Raw genomic sequence first — 20,301 nt, 5'->3', positions numbered from 1 at the left:
TGTGTGTTTGGGGTGCAGTATGAGTTGACGACAGAAACGATCCTAGGTGTCTGTTGCCTGGTCAAAGATTTGTGTCCTTGCCAACTCTTTTGCTGTCATTTTCAGGCCAATCATTTGGCATCACCATGAGTGACAAGGAGTTGGCATGATGACACAAATAGACTGGGACTCAGGCTAAGGTCTGCAGCAGTGAGGAATGTGTGTGAGAATGTGGAAGAGCATGTTGTGGTGAGAACAGAACAGTGGAAGACACACTACAGATTATTCAGAAACTATTCAGGAAGTATTCAGAAACTATTCAGGAACTATTCAGAAGTTTCTGTGCTAGTTTCTGTTCTCTGGCATGTCTCCAAAGATACCAAAGATAACCCTGAAGGAGCTACAAAGCTCCACAGCGGAGATTGGAGTATCTGTCCATAGGACCACTTTTAAGCCGTACTTTTCACAGAGCTGGGCTTTATGGAAGAGTGGCCAGAAAAATGTCATTGCTTAAAAATAAAATAAGCAAACACGTTTGGTGTTTGCCAAAAGGCATGTGGGAGACTCCCCAAACATATGGAAGAATGTACTCTGGTCATCATGATCAATCTGGCCATCAAGGAAAACGCTATGTCTGGCACAAACCCAACACCTCTAATTACCCCGAGAACACCATGTTTTTTATTAGGAGGGACTGGAAACTGAATTGAAGGAATGATGGATGGTGCTAAATACAGGGAAATTCTTGAGGGGAACCTGTTTCAGTCTTCTAGAGATTTGAGACTGGGACGGAGGTTCACCTTCCAGGTTGTAAGGCAACAAAATAGGAAAAATGCCAAGGGGGGTGAATAGTTTCACAAGGCGCTGTAGATGGCATTACAGGGCATTCAGAAGTTATTCAGACACCTTTGGACACCTTTGGTTACATTAGTCTTTTTCTAAAATGGATTAAATAAAATGTAATCAGGAACTATAATTTAACCCAGGAACTAAAATCTTTGTCTCCTTCTCGACGTTGCATGCATTTCTTTATCTCTCCCTCCCTCTAACCCCTCCTTCACTCCCTCCCTTTAAGCTCACCTATCTGGCAGAACCAGAAAGTCCACACCTCCCAAAAACTAACTTCTGTGGAAACAAAACTGATCTGAGTCTCTGTATCGTCTGTTTGTGTGAGAGTGAACAACCGTCCAAATGGCTCAACAGGGAGTTCAACTGGACCAGGACCATTTCTGTTGTTCTGTCTGTCTGGATCTACTGAAGGAACCAGTCACCATCCCATGTGGACACAATTACTGTAGAATCTGTATTGAGGGCTACTGGGATCAGGATGTTCTGAAAGGGGTCTATAGCTGTCCTCAGTGCAGAGAGACCTTCACTCCAAGGCCTAATCTGAGGAAAAATAACATGTTGGCTGAGCTGGTTGAGAAACTGAGGAAGACAGGACTCCAGGCTGCTCCCCCTCCTGCTCTGTGCTATGCTGGACCTGGAGATGTGGCGTGTGATGTCTGCACTGGGACCAGAAAGCAGAAAGCCCTCATGTCCTGTCTGGTGTGTCTGGCCTCTTACTGTGAGACTCACCTCCAATCTCACTATGAATCTCCTGCTTTCAAGAAGCACAAGCTGGTCAAAGCCACGGCACAACTACAGGAGAAGATCTGCTCTCATCATGGCAAACTGCTGGAGGTTTACTGTCGTACTGATGAGCAGTGTATCTGTCTGCTGTGTACAATGGATGAACATAAAGGCCATGATACAGTGTCAGCTGCAGCAGAGAGGACTGGGAAACAGGTAAGACCAGAACCACTTTTTGGTGACTGTCTGATAAACAAAGAATTAAAGATACAGTAGGAACTAAATCTGTTTGAATATGAGATCATTCAAATTAAATGGATCCACAAATATGAACACAAACCTTGAGTATATAGATATGTTAACCCAGATTCTCCAAATGTATCACCATTTTCTAAAGTCTGTTAGGTTCTGAACAGAGTAAAAACTCAAACCAAGTTTATTCACCCACTGGGTCATACAGCTACAAAGACAATGTGCGATTATACAAGAACATATGTTTATAACCTCATACTAGGCGGGACCAACTCCTTACACATCTAGACAGCCAATACATCTCTGTTACTAGGCAGGACCAACTCCTTACACATCTAGACAGCCGACACATCTCTGTTACTAGGCAGGACCAACTCCTTACACATCTAGACAGCCGATACATCTCTGTTACTAGGCAGGACCAACTCCTTACACATCTAGACAGCCGATACATCTCTGTTCCTAGGCAGGACCAACTCCTTACACATCAAGACAGACAATACATCTCTGTTACTAGGCAGGACCAACTCCTTACACATCTAGACAGCCAATACATCTTTGTTACTAGGCAGGACCAACTCCTTACACATATAGAAGGCCAATACATCTCTGTTACTAGGCAGGACCATCTCCTTACACATCTAGACAGCCAATACATCTCTGTTACTAGGCAGGACATGAATTGGTTCCTCTCACTGGTGTCGTCATGGTCCTGCCTGATGCAAGAACCTTGGTGGATGTGGAAGTGTATGTGTGTGAGATGACTGTAGTAGGAGGGTTGTTGTGGTGGGCCCCTCTGGCCCCCCTCCCAGAGGTTTCTTCACACTTCATCGTGTTGACTTGAACTTGAGCCGAATTCCTGGCTCCTCCCTAGTTCTGCAGCTGGCCTGCCTTATCAGAGACTAACTAGACTATTGAATTCCTGGCTCCTCCCTAGTTCTGCAGCTGGCCTGCCTTATCAGAGACTAACTAGACTGTTGAATTCCGGGCTCCTCCCTAGTTCTGCAGCTGGCCTGCCTTATCAGAGACTAACTAGACTGTTGAATTCCTGGCTCCTCCCTAGTTCTGCAGCTGGCCTGCCTTATCAGAGACTGAAACTAGTTGCCCTTTGTCTCCCTCTTTAGGAACATTGATATTCAGCATTACATGTTTGAACAGAATATTTCAGCACTTCCCCTTGTCTCTCTCAGTAACTTTCCATACACCAAGTTCCTATCCACCCTTCATTGACCCCAACATATACATTCCTTTTACATGTAAATTCATCAATACATTCTAGAATGGTAACATCAATAAGTATATTTCTAGATAGAATCCTACAAATCAAACACCATTATTATTTATTGTTATTCATTATCAAACATCATTATTATTCATTATCAAACACCATTATCATCATTTCAGGGAAGTGTCACGCCCTGGTCTAAGTATTTTGTGTTTATCTTTATGTATTGGGTCAGGCCAGGGTGTGGCATGGAGTTTTTGTATTGTGGTGTGTTTTGTCTGGGGGTTTTGGTGTGTATGTTAGTGGGATTGTAGCTTAGTAGGGTGTTCTAGGAAAGTCTATGGCTGTCTGGAGTGGTTCTCAATCAGAGGCAGGTGGTTATCGTTGTCTCTGATTGGGAACCATATTTAGGCAGCCATATTCTTTGGTTGTATTGTGGGTGATTGTCCTTAGTTGTCCTTAGTGACCTTGTTCCTGTCTATGTAGGTTACACAAGTATAGGCTGTTTCGGTTTTCATTACGTTTATTGTTTTTTGTAGATATTGTACTTAGATTCGTGTTAAGTTGTTTTATTAAACATGGATCGAAATCTACACGCTGCAGTTTGGTCCGACTCTCCTTCACCATTAGAAAACCGTTACAGGAAGTTAGGAACAAATATACAAAGGCAGTTAGGAAAGCTAAGGCTAGCTTTTTCAAAAAGAAATTTGCATCCTGTAGTACTAACTCAAAAAAGTTCTGGGACACTGTAAAGTCCATGGAGAATAAGAGCACCTCCTCCCAGCTGTCCACTGCTCTGAGGATGGGAAACACTGTCACCACCGATAAATCCACCATAATTGACAATTGCAATAAGCATTTTTCTACGGCTGGCCATGCTTTCCACCCTTCTACCGCTACCCCGGTCAACTGCCCGGCACCCTCCACAGCAACCCGCCAAAGCCCCCAACATTTCTCCTTCACCCAAATCCAGAAAGCTGATGTTCTGAAAGAGTTGCAAAATCTGGACCCCTACAAATCAGCCGGGCTAGACAATCTGGACCCTCTCTTTCTAAAATGATCTGCCAAAATTATTGCAACCCCTATTACTAGCCTGTTCAACCTCTCTTTTGTATCGTCTGAGATTCCCAAAGATTGGAAAGCTGCCGCGGTCATCACTCTCTTCAGTAGAGGTGACACTCTAGACCCAAACTCCTACAGGCGTATATCTATCCTACCCTGTCTTTCTAAGGTGTTTGAAAGCCAAGTTAACAAACAGATTACTGACCATTTCGAATCCCACCGTACCTTCTCCGCTATGCAATCTGGTTTCAGAGCTGGTCATGGGTGCACCTCAGCCACGCTCAAGGTCCTAAATGATATCTTAACCACCATCGATAAGAAACATTACTGTGCAGCCGTATTCATTGATCTGGCCAAGGCTTTCGACTCTGTCAATCACAACCTTCTTATTGGCAGACTCGACAGCCCTGGTTTCTCAAATGATTTCCTCGCCTAGTTCAGTGTGTCAAATCGGAGGGCATGTTGTCCGGACCTCTGACAGTCTCTATGGGGTGCCACAGGGTTCAATCCCCGGGCAGACTCTCTTCTCTGTATACATCAATGATGTTGCTCTTGCTGCTGGTGATTCTCTGATACACCTCTATGCAGACGACACCATTCTGTATACTTCTGGCCGCTCTTTGGACACTGTGTAAACTAACCTCAAGACAAGCTTCAATGCCATACAACTCTCCTTCCGTGGCCTCCAACTGCTCTTAAACACAAGTAAAACTAAATACATGCTAGTCAACTGATCACTGCCCGCACCTGCTCGCCTGTCCAGCATTACTACTCTGGACGGCTCTGACTTAGAATACGTGGACAACTACAAATACCTAGGTGTCTGGCTAGACTGTAAACACTCCTTCCAGACTAACATTAAGCATCTCCAAAATTAAATCTAGAATCGGCTTCCTATATAGCAACAAAGCATCCTTCACTCATGCTGCCAAACATACCCTCGTAAAACTGACCATCCTACCGATCCTCTACTTCGGTGATGTCATCTATAAAATAACCTCCAACACTCTACTCAACAAATTGGATGCAGTCTATCACAGTGCAATCTGTTTTGTCACCAAAGCCCCATATACAGTATTACCCACCATTGCGACCTGTACACTCTCGTTGGTTGGCCCTTGCTTCATTCTCGTTGCCAAACCAACTGGCTACAGGTTATCTACAAGTCTCTGCTAGGTAAAGCCCTACCTTATCTCAGCTCACTGGTCACCATAGCAGCAACCACTCGTAGCACGCGCTCCAGCAGGTATATCTCACTGGTCATCCCTAAAGCCAATTCCTCATTTGGTCGTCTTTCCTTCCAGTTTTCTGCTGCCAATGACTGGAACGAACTGCAAAAATATCTAAAGCTGGAAATACTTATCTCCCTCACTAGCTTTAAGCACCAGCTGTCAGAGCAGCTCACAGATTACTGCACCTGTACATAGCCCATCTATAATTTAGCCAAACAACTCCCTCTTTCCCTACTGTATTTATTTATTTATTTATTTATTTTGCTCCTTTGCACCCCATTATTTTTATTTCTACTTTGCACATTCTTCCACTGCAAATCTACCAATTCCAGTGTTTTACTTGCTATATTGTATTTACTTCGCCACCTTGGCCTTTTTTTGCCTTTACCTCCCTTATCTCACCTCATTTGCTCACATTGTATATAGACTTATTTTTCTACTGTATTATTGACTGTATGTTTTGTTTATTCCATGTGTAACTCGTTGTTGAATTGGTCGAATTGCTTTGTTTTTGCTTGGCCAGGTCGCAGTTGCATATGAGAACTTGTTCTCAACTAGCCTACCTGGTTAAATAAAGGTGTTCTCAACCGGCCTACTTGGTTAAATAAAGGTGTTCTCAACCGGCCTACCTGGTTAAATAAAGGTGTTCTCAACTAGCCTACCTGGTTAAATAAAGGTGTTCTCAACCGGCCTACCTGGTTAAATAAAGGTGTTCTCAACCGGCCTACCTGGTTAAATAAAGGTGTTCTCAACCGGCCTACCTGGTTAAATAAAGGTGTTCTCAACCGGCCTACCTGGTTAAATAAAGGTGAAATAAAGTAAAAATAAACTAAATTAAATTAGTTACCAAACATCATTATCATTAGTTATCAAACTCCCAAACAGCTCCCTGATTTGTGTTCTGTTAAATCTATAATTATTCACATGACAACATAATAATATGTTTTCACACAGACACTTCCTCAATATTTGTATCCCTATATTCTATCGGCCCTATGTCACATTACTATACTATTGATCTACTGGACTAATAAAGCTTGATAGCTCATTGATGAGTGATTCTCCACAGAGGCAGCTGGGGATGAGTCAGCAGAAGGTCCAGCAGAGATTCCAGGAGAGAGAGAAGAGGCTGAAGGAGCTCCAACAGGCTGTGAAGTCTTTCAAGGTGAGTATTGTTGACCAGAGGAGACACACCATTTCACTTCTCTCCTCCAGTCAGAGAGAGAGAGAAGGGCCCCTGTCCAATCCTACTGACCCCACTGTTGGGAACAGGCTGTCTGGACCCCTTTCAGAGAATAGACTGCTTCATGTAACCGACTGGGCTGCCTCATCACATAACCATGAGTAACCATGACGACTCATGTCCCCTATACATTAAAATGGAGCTGTCTCTCATTTCAATTAAATTCAAAGGGCTTTATTGTCATGGGAAACATATGTTTACATTGACAAAACAAGTGAAATAGATAATAAACAAAAGTGAAATAAACAATCAGAAATGAACAGTAAACATTACACTAACAAAAGTTTTAAAGGAATAGAGACATTTAACCTCTTCAGTCGACCCTCTACTTTTTTGAACATTCTGTTAAAAATCGCGCAACATTTCAGCGCCCTGCTACTCATGCCAGGAATATAGTATATGCATTTGCTTAGTCTGTGTGGATAGAAAACACTCAGACGTTTAAAAAACTGGTTAAATCACTGCTGTGGCTTTACCAGAACGGCATTTACATCGAAAAGCACAGGAAAAACTGATCACTGAAAATGGGGAAAATATATCCATGCGCTACTTGAACCCATTGATAAACGTGAACCACAATTAATTGCCTGAGGTTGCAGTACCTACAGCTTCCACAGGGTGTCTAGAGTCTTGTCATTTCCCTTCGAGTTTTTTCTTGGTCAAACACATACAGGACACCGTATCTAATCCGGTCTGGGACCGGATATTTTCGTTGAGTTTCTAGCCGGACATTTTTCCAGACGGACAGCTAATGATCTTTACATCGCCTCCTGATGAATTTTATCGCTTATTAACGTTTACTAATACCTAAAGTTGCATTACAAACGTATTTGAAGTGTTTTGTGAAAGTTTATCGTCGACTTTTGAATTTTAAAAATGACGTTACGTTTTGAAACAATGTTTTTTTCGTTTATCACACAGTCTACATATAACGATATCTAGGCTTTATATGGACCGATTTAATCGAAATAAAGACCCAAATAGTGTTTATGGGACATCTAGGAGTGCCAACAAAGAAGATGGTGAAAGGTAATGAATGTTTTCTATTTTATTGTGCGGTTTGTGTAACGCCGAAATGCTAATTATTTTGTTTACGTCCCCTGTGGGTCTTTTGGGGTGTTGCATGCTATCAGATAATAGCTTCTCATGCTTTCGCCGAAAAGCATTTTAAAAATCTGACTTGTTGCCTGGATTCACAACGAGTGTAGCTTTAATTCGATACCCTGCATGTGTATTTTAATGAACTTTTGAGTTTTAACTAATACTATTAGCATTTAGCGTAGCGCATTTGCATTTCCAGAGCTCTAGTTGGGACGCAAGCGTCCCGAGTAGAAGCAACAGGTTAAAATGTAATAACTCAAGTGGAAAACAGAGTTTATTTGTGGTTTCAGGGTGGGAAATGAGTTGGGTGCAGTTGAATCAGTGAAGGTAACCTGTAGTGGACTTGTGATATTTGTTTGTGTTTCTTCTGACCAGAGGGCGCTCCGTGTCACGCAACTTGGGTCAAAAGATCTGTTTCTTGTTTTCTCTTAGGAACAGGGCACCATTGAAAGGAGTGATTTCTGGGGTAGCGTTAGTGTGGAGGTGGAGCAATTGAAATGGAAGATTCCTGTTGTTTGTGATGCCGTTTGGTGTGAAGCATTGTGTAGTTTCAGTGGATAAGGTTGTGTGTGTAAACTGTAGGGGCGTCCATGTTGCTGGGGATCAGAAGTGTCCAGTGAGAGCGAGGCAGGTTGAGGTGGATAGAGGGTTGTGTAGTTTCAGTGGATAAAGTTGTGTGTAAACTGTAGGGGCGTCCATGTTGCTGGGGATCAGATGTGTCCAGTGAGAGAGAGGCAGGTTGAGGTGGATAGAGTCAGAGTAGTGCAGAAGGTGTCGTATGCTGAGGCAGTGAAGAAAGTAGAGGAGGATGGGTCAAGGGTGAAGGATCCGGAGAGGATCCCTGTGAGTAGTAGATCTGTGCAGCACAGAGGGATGGGCCAGCGAGTGATAGATGTGAGTAGTAGATCTGTGCAGCACAGAGGGATGGGCCAGCGAGTGATAGATGCTTCAGTAAGTTTGGCTTCTTAGCGTTCATTACAATGGTTATCAACTGTACCGCAGAAATGGAACGTCAATCACAGACAATCGATGTTGTGGTGGCAGCTGCAGAGTAGTATTTCGTCATATGAGATTTGACTTCAGAAGAGTTCCAGGGTGTGTTGAGTGGTGGTGTCCCGTCCTCCCAGGTCGTTGTCATGGTGCAGGAGCAGATAGGGTCAAAGTAGTGGAATGGTGTAGTGGGTTTTTAATGAGTGTAGGTTAGTTGGCATAGTGCAGGAGCAGATAGGGTCAAAGTAGTGGAATGGGGTAGTGGGTTTTTAATGAGTGTAGGGTTATTTGGTAGGGTGTTTTTTAGTATTATCATAATTTCCCCTTTTTGTATCACAAAGTAAAATAGATGTATATTATTGTCCAGTTGGGGGAGGTAATAGATGTATATTATTGTCCAGTTGGGGGAGGTAATAGATGTATATTATTGTCCAGTTGGGGGAGGTAATAGATGTATATTATTGTCCAGTTGGGGGCGGTAATAGATGTATATTATAGTCCAGTTGGGGGAGGTAATAGATGTATATTATTGTCCAGTTGGGGGCGGTAATAGATGTATATTATTGTCCAGTTGGGGGCGGTAATAGATGTATATTATTGTCCAGTTGGGGGCGGTAATAGATGTATATTATTGTCCAGTTGGGGGAGGTAATAGATGTATATTATTGTCCAGTTGGGGGAGGTAATAGATGTATATTATAGTCCAGTTGGGGGAGGTAATAGACATCATTGCCCGAGATGGCATAGCAGTTCAGACGTCTTTTGTCCTCGTCTTGTCGTGTCGTGTATATATATATATTTACAACTTTTTTTTCACATACATTTTATTTTTATTTTCCATCAACTCATCTTCAATACACTCTCCTGCAACCTGCCTCACCAATTGATATGTATAAATACGTATTATTTACCTCAAATCTGCAATCAAATCTGCAATCCTCCAAGAAGCTAGCCAGAAGCTAGCCAGAAACTCCAAGAAGCTAGCCAGAAGCTAGCCAGGAGCTAGCCAGAAGCTAATTAGAAGCTAGTTAGCTTCTTTACTGGCAACTGTCAGATTCAGCTAACCACGGTTTGTGGTCATCAGCTATCCTTTAACTCGAAAATCTATCGCCAGTTTTGTATGGCGCAGCGCGGCTCGGAACGGAACATACCGGACCGATTTTTTCTCTCCATGTCCCTGGATTTCAACTGCTCTCTGGACATTCACTCCCGGATCTCACAGCTAGCTGGCTGCTATCCGTGTGTCTATCTGCTTTCGTCGATTCCGGAGCAAACATCAATTACCCGAGCTAGCCAGCTCCGTCAACCACTCCTGAGCTCCGTCAATCACTCCTGGGCTGCAGTCACCTATTCGGACCCGTTTTACTGCCTACACGGAGCCCCTCCGGGCCTTCACAACTGGACTGCCGACGTTATCTACCCGAAGGAGATCCGGCTGGCTCCTCCGTCGCGACATTACCTGAATGCCCATCTGCGGCCTGCTAACCGTTAGCTGTCTTACCGGATGCTCTCAGAATAGACAATCGGACAATTTATTTATTTTTATTATTACTATGTTTCTTCTTGGGCCTCTATAACTATATCTATTGTTTTTATTTTCATGTTGTTGTGTGATTTGGACTAATCCCCTCTACAACACGGAACTCCACTAATCTACTGACGGAACGCAAGAGGTGGCTAACAACAGACCTCCATCCTATGCTAGCTTGCTACCGATGTCCTGGCTAGCTGTCTAAATCGCCGTGACCCCCAAACCAACCTCTCCACTCCCTGGACCCTTTTGATCACTCGACTAAGGATGCCTCTCCTTAATGTCAATATGTCTTGTCCATTGCTGTTCTGGTTAGTGTTTATTGGCTTATTTCACTGTAGAGCCTCTAGTCCTGCTCACTATACCTTATCCAACTTATTAGTTCCACCACCCACACATGCAATGACATCTCCTGGTTTCAATGATGTTTCTAGAGACAATATCTCTCTCTTCATCACTCAATACCTAGGTTTACCTCCACTGTATTCACATCCTACCATACCTTTGTCTGTACATTATACCTTGATGCTATTTTATCGCCCCCAGAAACCTCCTTTTACTCTCTGTTCCAGACGTTCTAGACGACCAATTCTTATTGCTTTTAGCCGTACCCTTATTCTTCTCCTCCTATGTTCATCTGGCGATGTAGAGGTGAATCCAGGCCCTGCAGTGCCTAGCTCCACTCCTATTCCCCAGGCGCTCTCTTTTGATGACTTCTATAACCGTAATAGCCTTGGTTTCATGCATGTTAACATTAGAAGCCTCCTCCCTAAGTTTGTTCTTTTCACTGCTTTAGCACACTCTGCCAACCCGGATGTTCTAGCTGTGTCTGAATCCTGGCTTAGGAAGACCACCAAAAATTCAGAAATTTTAATTCCAAACTACAACATTTTCAGACAAGATAGAACTGCCAAAGGGGGCGGTGTTGCAATCTACTGCAAAGATAGCCTGCAGAGTTCTGTCCTACTATCCAGGTCTGTACCCAAACAATTTGAACTTCTACTTTTAAAAATCCACCTCTCTAAAAACAAGTCTCTCACCGTTGCCGCCTGCTATAGACCACCCTCTGCTCCCAGCTGTGCTCTGGACACCATATGTGAACTGATTGCCCCCCATCTATCTTCAGAGCTCGTGCTGCTAGGCGACCTAAACTGGAACATGCTTAACACCCCAGCCATCCTACAATCTAAACTTGATGCCCTCAATCTCACACAAATATCAATGAACCTACCAGGTACCCCCCCAAAGCCTTAAACACGGGCACCCTCATAGATATCATCCTAACCAACTTCCCCTCTAAATACACCTCTGCTGTCTTCAACCAAGATCTCAGCGATCACTGCCTCATTGCCTGCATCCGTAATGGGTCAGCGGTCAAACGACCTCCACTCATCACTGTAAAACGCTCCCTGAAACACTTCAGCGAGCAGGCCTTTCTAATCGACCTGGCCGGGGTGTCCTGGAAGGATATTGATCTCATCCCGTCAGTAGAGGATGCCTGGATATTTTTTAAAAATGCCTTCCTAACAATCTTAAATAAACATGCCCCATTCAAGAAAATTAGAACCAGGAACAGATATAGCCCTTGGTTCTCCCCAGACCTGACTGCCCTTAACCAACACAAAAACATCCTATGGCGTTCTGCATTAGCATCGAACAGCCCCGTGATATGCAGCTGTTCAGGAAGCTAGAAACCGTTATACACAGGCAGTTAGAAAAGCCAAGGCTAGCTTTTTCAAGCAGAAATTTGCTTCCTGCAACACTAACTCTAAAAAGTTCTGGGACACTGTAAAGTCCATGGAGAATAAGAACACCTCCTCCCAGCTGCCCACTGCACTGAAGATAGGAAACACTGTCACCACTGATAAATCCACCATAATTGAGAATTTCAATAAGCATTTTTCTACGGCTGGCCATGCTTTCCACCTGGCAACTCCTACCCCGGTCAACAGCACTGCACCCCCAACAGCAACTCGCCCAAGCCTTCCCCATTTCTCCTTCTCCCAAATCCATTCAGCTGAAGTTCTGAAAGAGCTGAAAAATCTGGACCCCTACAAATCAGCCGGGCTAGACAATCTGGACCCTTTCTTTCTAAAATTATCTGCCGAAATTGTTGCCACCCCTATTACTAGCCTGTTCAACCTCTCTTTCGTGTCATCTGAGATTCCCAAAGATTGGAAAGCAGCTGCGGTCATCCCCCCTCTTCAAAGGGGGACACTCTTGACCCAAACTGCTACAGACCTATATCTATCCTACCATGCCTTTCTAAGGTCTTCGAAAGCCAAGTCAACAAACAGATTACCGACCATTTCGAATCTCACCATACCTTCTCTGCTATGCAATCTGGTTTCAGAGCTGGTCATGGGTGCACCTCAGCCACGCTCAAGGTCCTAAACGATATCTTAACCGCCATCGATAAGAAACATTACTGTGCAGCCGTATTCATTGATCTGGCCAAGGCTTTCGACTCTGTCAACCACCACATCCTCATCGGCAGACTCGACAGCCTTGGTTTCTCAAATGATTGCCTCGCCTGGTTCACCAACTACATTTACATTTACATTTAAGTCATTTAGCAGACGCTCTTATCCAGAGCGACTTACAAATTGGTGCATTCACCTTATGACCTCCAGTGGAACAGTAGTGCATCTAAATCTTTTCAGGGGGAGGGGGGGTGAGAGGGATTACTTTATCCTATCCTAGGTATTCCTTAAAGAGGTGGGGTTTCAGGTGTCTCCGGAAGGTGGTGATTGACTCCGCTGTCCTGGCGTCGTGAGGGAGTTTGTTCCACCATTGGGGGGCCAGAGCAGCGAACAGTTTTGACTGGGCTGAGCGGGAACTGTACTTCCTCAGTGGTAGGGAGGCGAGCAGGCCAGAGGTGGATGAACGCAGTGCCCTTGTTTGGGTGTAGGGCCTGATCAGAGCCTGGAGGTACTGAGGTGCCGTTCCCCTCACAGCTCCGTAGGCAAGCACCATGGTCTTGTAGCGGATGCGAGCTTCAACTGGAAGCCAGTGGAGGGAGCGGAGGAGCGGGGTGACGTGGAGAGAACTTGGGAAGGTTGAACACCAGACGGGCTGCGGCGTTCTGGATGAGTTGTAGGGGTTTAATGGCACAGGCAGGGAGCCCAGCCAACAGCGAGTTGCAGTAATCCAGACGGGAGATGACAAGTGCCTGGATTAGGACCTGCGCCGCTTCCTGTGTGAGGCAGGGTCGTACTCTGCGGATGTTGTAGAGCATGAACCTACAGGAACGGGCCACCGCCTTGATGTTAGTTGAGAACGACAGGATGTTGTCCAGGATCACGCCAAGGTTCTTAGCGCTCTGGGAGGAGGACACAATGGAGTTGTCAACCGTGATGGCGAGATCATGGAACGGGCAGTCCTTCCCGGGAGGAAGAGCAGCTCCGTCTTGCCGAGGTTCAGCTTGAGGTGGTGATCCGTCATCCACACGGATATGTCTGCCAGACATGCAGAGATGCGATTCGCCACCTGGTCATCAGAAGGGGGAAAGGAGAAGATTAATTGTGTGTCGTCTGCATAGCAATGATAGGAGAGACCATGTGAGGTTATGACAGAGCCAAGTGACTTGGTGTATAGCGAGAATAGGAGAGGGCCTAGAACAGAGCCCTGGGGGACACCAGTGGTGAGAGCACGTGGTGTGGAGACGGATTCTCGCCACGCCACCTGGTAGGAGCGACCTGTCAGGTAGGACGCAATCCAGCGTGGGCCGCGCCGGAGATGCCCAACTCGGAGAGGGTGGAGAGGAGGATCTGATGGTTCACAGTATCGAAGGCAGCCGATAGGTCTAGAAGGATGAGAGCAGAGGAGAGAGAGTTAGCTTTAGCAGTGCGGAGCGCCTCCGTGATACAGAGAAGAGCAGTCTCAGTTGAATGACTAGTCTTGAAACCTGACTGATTTGGATCAAGAAGGTCATTCTGAGAGAGATAGCGGGAGAGCTGGCCAAGGACGGCGCGTTCAAGAGTTTTGGAGAGAAAAGAAAGAAGGGATACTGGTCTGTAGTTGTTGACATCGGAGGGATCGAGTGTAGGTTTTTTCAGAAGGGGTGCAACTCTCGCTCTCTTGAAGACGGAAGGGACGTAGCAGCGGTCAGGGATGAGTTGATGAGCGAGGTGAGGTAAGGGAGGAGGTCTCCGGAAATGGTCTGGAGAAGAGAGGAGGGGATAGGGTCAAGCGGGCAGGTTGTAGGGCGGCCGGCCGTCACAAGACGCGAGATTTCATCTGGAGAGAGAGGGGAGAAAGAGGTCAGAGCACAGGGTAGGGCAGTGTGAGCAGAACCAGCGGTGTCGTTTGACTTAGCAAACGAGGATCGGATGTCGTCGACCTTCTTTTCAAAATGGTTGACGAAGTCATCTGCAGAGAGGGAGGAGGGGGGAGGGGGAGGAGGATTCAGGAGGGAGGAGAAGGTTGCAAAGAGCTTCCTAGGGTTAGAGGCAGATGCTTGGAATTTAGAGTGGTAGAAAGTGGCTTTAGCAGCAGAGAGAGAAGAGGAAAATGTAGAGAGGAGGGAGTGAAAGGATGTCAGGTCCGCAGGGAGGCGAGTTTTCCTCCATTTCCGCTCGGCTGCCCGGAGCCCTGTCCTGTGAGCTCGCAATGAGTCGTCGAGCCACGGAGCGGGAGGGGAGGACCGAGCCGGCCTGGAGGATAGGGGACATAGAGAGTCAAAGGATGCAGAAAGGGAGGAGAGGAGGGTTGAGGAGGCAGAATCAGGAGATAGGTTGGAGAAGGTTTGAGCAGAGGGAAGAGATGATAGGATGGAAGAGGAGAGAGTAGCGGGGGAGAGAGAGCGAAGGTTGGGACGGCGCGATACCATCCGAGTAGGGGCAGTGTGGGAAGTGTTGGATGAGAGCGAGAGGGAAAAGGATACAAGGTAGTGGTCGGAGACTTGGAGGGGAGTTGCAACGAGGTTAGTGGAAGAACAGCATCTAGTAAAGATGAGGTCGAGCGTATTTCCTGCCTTGTGAGTAGGGGGGAAGGTGAGAGGGTGAGGTCAAAAGAGGAGAGGAGTGGAAAGAAGGAGGCAGAGAGGAATGAGTCAAAGGTAGGCGTGGGGAGGTTAAAGTCGCCCAGAACTGTGAGAGGTGAGCCGTCCTCAGGAAAGGAGCTTATCAAGGCATCAAGCTCATTGATGAACTCTCCGAGGAACCTGGAGGGCGATAAATGATAAGGATGTTGCTTGAAAGGGCTGGTAACTGTGACAGCATGGAATTCAAAGGAGGCGATAGACAGATGGGTAAGGGGAGAAAGAGAGAATGACCACTTGGGAGAGATGAGGATCCCGGGTGCCACCACCCCGCTGACCAGAAGCTCTCGGGTGTGCGAGAACACGTGGGCAGACGAAGAGAGAGCAGTAGGAGTAGCAGTGTTGTCTGTGGTGATCCATGTTTCCGTCAGTGCCAAGAAGTCGAGGGACTGAGGGAGACATAGGCGGAGATGAACTCTGCCTTGTTGGCCGCAGATCGGCAGTTCCAGAGGCTACCGGAGACCTGGAACTCCACGTGGGTCGTGCGCGCTGGGACCACCAGATTAGGTGGCCGCGGCCACGCGGTGTGGAGCGTTTGTATGGTCTGTGCAGAGAGGAGAGAACAGGGATAGACAGACACATAGTTGACAGGCTACACAAGAGGCTACGCTAATGCAAAGGAGATTGAATGACAAGTGGACTACACGTCACGAGTGTTCAGAGAGTTAAGCTTTACGTAGCAAGAATCTTATTGACTAAAATGATTAAAATGATACAGTACTGCTGAAGTAGGCTAGCTGGCAGAGGCTGCGTTGTTGACTAAGTAGGCTAGTTGGCATTGGCTGCGTTGTTGACACTACACTAATCAAGTCGTTCCGTTGAGTGTAATAGTTTCTACTGTGCTGCTATTCGGGGCTAGCTGGCTAGCTAGCAGTGTTGATTACGTTACGTTGCGTTAAAAGAACGACAATAGCTGGCTAGCTAACCTAGGAAATCGCTCTAGACTACACAATTATCTTTGATACAAAGACGGCTATGTAGCTAGCTATGTAGCTAGCTACGATCAAACAAATCAAGCCGTTGTACTGTAATGAAATGAAATGAAAAATGTGATACTACCTGTGGAGCGAAGCGAACTGCGACCGGATTGTTGAGTGCAGAAGTTCTGTTCGGTAGACGTTGGCTAGCTGTTGGCTAGCTAGCAGAGTCTCCTATGTTAAGGACGACATAAAACTACACACTCTAAACTACACAATTATCTTGGGTACGAAGACAGCAAAGACAACTATGTAGCTAGCTAACACTACACTAATCAAGTCGTTCAGTTGAGTGTAATAGTTGTGCTGCTAATCGGTAGACGGTGGACTAGCTAACGGTGGACGTTAGCTAGCTGGCTAGCTGCAGGGCAGTGTAGACTGCGTTAGGACGACGAAATACGATAATTACGCAATTATCTATGATACAAAGACGGCTGTGTAGCTAGCTAAGAAGAAATTGCTAAGATTAGACAAGTCAAACCGTTGTACTATAATGAAATGTAATGAAATGTAATACTACCTGCGGACCGAGTGCAGATGCGACCGCTCGCTCCAACCGCTCGCTCCACTCTGATAGAGTTCAGTGTGTCAAATCGGAGGGTCTGCTGTCCGGACCTCTGGCAGTCTCTATGGGGGTGCCACAGGGTTCAATTCTTGGACCGACTCTCTTCTCTGTATACATCAATGTGGTCGCTCTTGCTGCTGGTGAGTCTCTGATCCACCTCTATGCAGACGACACCATTCTGTATACTTCCGGCCCTTCTTTGGACACTGTGTTAACAACCCTCCAGGCAAGCTTCAATGCCATACAACTCTCCTTCCGTGGCCTCCAATTGCTCTTAAATACAAGTAAAACTAAATGCATGCTCTTCAACCGATCGCTACCTGCACCTACCCGCCTGTCCAACATCACTACTCTGGACGGCTCTGACTTAGAATACGTGGACAACTACAAATACTTAGGTGTCTGGTTAGACTGTAAACTCTCCTTCCAGACCCATATCAAACATCTCCAATCCAAAGTTAAATCTAGAATTGGCTTCCTATTTCGCAACAAAGCATCCTTCACTCATGCTGCCAAACATACCCTTGTAAAATTGACCATCCTACCAATCCTCGACTTTGGCGATGTCATTTACAAAATAGCCTCCAATACCCTACTCAACAAATTGGATGCAGTCTATCACAGTGCTATCCGTTTTGTCACCAAAGCCCCATACACTACCCACCATTGCGACCTGTACGCTCTCGTTGGCTGGCCCTCGCTTCATACTGTCGCCAAACCCACTGGCTCCATGTCATCTACAAGACCCTGCTAGGTAAAGTCCCCCTTATCTCAGCTCGCTGGTCACCATAGCATCTCCCACCTGTAGCACACGCTCCAGCAGGTATATCTCTAGTCACCCCCAAAACCAATTCTTTCTTTGGCCGCCTCTCCTTCCAGTTCTCTGCTGTCAATGACTGGAACGAACTACAAAAATCTCTTAAATTGGAAACACTTATCTCCCTCACTAGCTTTAAGCACCAACTGTCAGAGCATCTTACAGATTACTGCACCTGTACATAGCCCACCTATAATTTAGCCCAAACAACTACCTCTTTCCCAACTGTATTTAATTTATTTATTTATTTTGCTCCTTTGCACCCCATTATTTTTATTTCTACTTTGCACATTCTTCCATTGCAAAACTACCATTCCAGTGTTTTACTTGCTATATTGTATTTACTTTGCCACCATGGCCTTTTTTGCCTTTACCTCCCTTCTCACCTAATTTGCTCACATTGTATATAGACTTGTTTTTTTTACTGTATTATTGACTGTATGTTTGTTTTACTCCATGTGTAACTCTGTGTCGTTGTATGTGTCGAACTGTTTTGCTTTATCTTGGCCAGGTCGCAATTGTAAATGAGAACTTGTTCTCAACTTGCTTACCTGGTTAAATAAAGGTGAAATAAAAAAATAAATAAAAAATATTATTGTCCAGTTGGGGGAGGTAATAGATGTATATTATAGTCCAGTTGGGGGAGGTAATAGATGTATATTATTGTCCAGTTGGGGGAGGTAATAGATGTGTATTATTGTCCAGTTGGGGGAGGTAATAGATGTATATTATTGTCCAGTTGGGGGAGGTAATAGATGTATATTATTGTCCAGTTGGGGGCGGTAATAGATGTATATTATAGTCCAGTTCAGGGAGGTAATAGATGTATATTATTGTCCAGTTGGGGGAGGTAATAGATGTATATTATTGTCCAGTTGGGGGAGGTAATAGATGTATATTATTGTCCAGTTGGGGAGGTAATAGATGTATATTATTGTCCAGTTGGGGGAGGTAATAGATGTATATTATAGTCCAGTTGGGGAGGTAATAGATGTATATTATAGTCCAGTTGGGGGCGTGTAATAGATGTATATTATAGTCCAGTTGGGGGAGGTAATAGATGTATATTATTGTCCAGTTGGGGGAGGTAATAGATGTATATTATAGTCCAGTTGGGGGAGGTAATAGATGTATATTATAGTCCAGTTGGGGGCGGTAATAGATGTATATTATAGTCCAGTTGGGGGCGGTAATAGATGTATATTATAGTCCAGTTGGGGAGGTAATAGATGTATATTATTGTCCAGTTGGGGGAGGTAATAGATGTATATTATTGTCCAGTTGGGGGCGGTAATAGATGTATATTATTGTCCAGTTGGGGCGGTAATAGATGTATATTATTGTCCAGTTGGGGGCGGTAATAGATGTATATTATAGTCCAGTTGGGGGAGGTAATAGATGTATATTATACTCCAGTTGGGGCGGTAATAGATGTATATTATAGTCCAGTTGGGGGAGGTAATAGATGTATATTATTGTCCAGTTGGGGGAGGTAATAGATGTATATTATTGTCCAGTTAAGGGGCGGTAATAGATGTATATTATAGTCCAGTTGGGGAGGTAATAGATGTATATTATTGTCCAGTTGGGGGAGGTAATAGATGTATATTATTGTCCAGTTGGGGGCGATTATAGATGTATATTATTGTCCAGTTGGGGGAGGTAATAGATGTATATTATTGTCCAGTTGGGGGCGATTATAGATGTATATCATTGTCCAGTTGGGGGCGGTAATAGATGTATATTATTGTCCAGTTGGGGGAGGTAATAGATGTATATTATAGTCCAGTTGGGGGAGGTAATAGATGTATATTATTGTCCAGTTGGGGGAGGTAATAGATGTATATTATTGTCCAGTTGACAATCGTTGCTGGATATTTATAGAGCTCTGATCAGGACAACAATTGATTACAGGTGTTTAGTTTATGGAACAGCAGCAAAGACTTGTCTTCAGAAGCTGGACAGAATCCAGTATTTAGCTTTAAGGATATGTATTGGTGCATTTAAATCAACATCTGTATGTGTCTGACTAGTGGAGGCAGGTGAGATGCCTTTGGATCAACGGTGTAATAAATTCATCAGCTTATTGGGTTGAAAGGCTGTGAGGTTGAGCCTCCCACTGCTACTGTTCTAGATGACTGATGGGAATATACTAGTAGACAAGGCAGTAGTTTTGGTTGGACAGTTGGAAAGCTTGCTGATGACAGTGGATTGAGGGAGTTGGAGGTTGGTCCTTCTGTGGTGATAGGGGATGTTCCTCCATGGTTACTCCAAGATCCTGTTGTTGATCTGACCTTGGTAGACAAAAGGAATCATTGGTCAGAAGTCAGTGATGAAGGGAAACTGGTTGACAATTACATTGGTAGAAGTTAAGCTTTTTCCCAGCTTTTCACAGATGGATCCAAGAACCCAGATAGTGGAGCCCAGGAGCGTTTACCTTCCTGGATGTGATGTGTAGATATGTAGAACCCAGATAGTGGAGCCCAGGAGCGTTTACCTTCCTGGATGTGATGTGTAGATATGTAGAACCCAGATAGTGGAGCCCAGGAGCGTTTACCTTCCTGGATGTGATGTGTAGATATGTAGAACCCAGATAGTGGAGCCCAGGAGCGTTTACCTTCCTGGATGTGATGTGTAGATATGTAGAACCCAGATAGTGGAGCCCAGGAGCAGGCGTTTACCTTCCTGGATGTGATGTGCAGATATGTAGAACC

At 45.1% G+C, this 20,301-nt stretch overlaps 1 pseudogene; it reads left to right on the top strand.

Moving 5' to 3' along the window:
* The first annotated feature begins 938 nt into the window (after positions 1-938).
* On the top strand, positions 939-6,842 carry LOC135561371 (E3 ubiquitin-protein ligase TRIM47-like; annotated as a pseudogene).
* Positions 6,843-20,301: the final 13,459 nt, after the last annotated feature.

The sequence above is a fragment of the Oncorhynchus nerka genome, linkage group LG17 (assembly GCF_034236695.1).
Source record: "Oncorhynchus nerka isolate Pitt River linkage group LG17, Oner_Uvic_2.0, whole genome shotgun sequence".
Taxonomy (NCBI): Eukaryota; Metazoa; Chordata; class Actinopteri; order Salmoniformes; family Salmonidae; genus Oncorhynchus; species Oncorhynchus nerka.
Note: the sequence above shows the minus strand (reverse complement) of the source record. Positions and strands in the feature narration are given on the sequence as shown.